The sequence below is a fragment of the Symsagittifera roscoffensis genome, chromosome 9, assembly GCF_963678635.1.
Source record: "Symsagittifera roscoffensis chromosome 9, txSymRosc1.1, whole genome shotgun sequence".
Taxonomy (NCBI): domain Eukaryota; kingdom Metazoa; phylum Xenacoelomorpha; order Acoela; family Convolutidae; genus Symsagittifera; species Symsagittifera roscoffensis.
Genome location: NC_087070.1, coordinates 50352007 through 50352386, shown reverse-complemented (window position 1 = coordinate 50352386; position 380 = coordinate 50352007).

Below are 380 nucleotides of genomic sequence, written 5' to 3'. Positions count from 1 at the left end.
GACGCAATTTTTTGTATCATTCGAAAGCTATTGTTGTCCTGAGCTAAAATTTGAAAAATTATTTTACCTGTGATTATTTTTTGTAAAGTTGTTGGAATTTAAAGATAGCCATTTTGGCCAATTTGGGACAATTAACGCGCGATATATTTCGCAATATTAACGCATAAGCAGATGTTTAATTCGTATTAGAAATCGTTCCAAATTGGTTGAAGGAAGCTTAATTGCCATAATTAATGTGTTACTAGGAGCGAAATTTATCACTTTGTACTTTATTTGGCGTTTGGGGGAATGATTTCTTACAAAAAACCTCAATTTTGTTTTCAAAAAAATTTTCATTTCATTTATATTACATTTAATTTTTTCTTGCTATTACTGCTCCA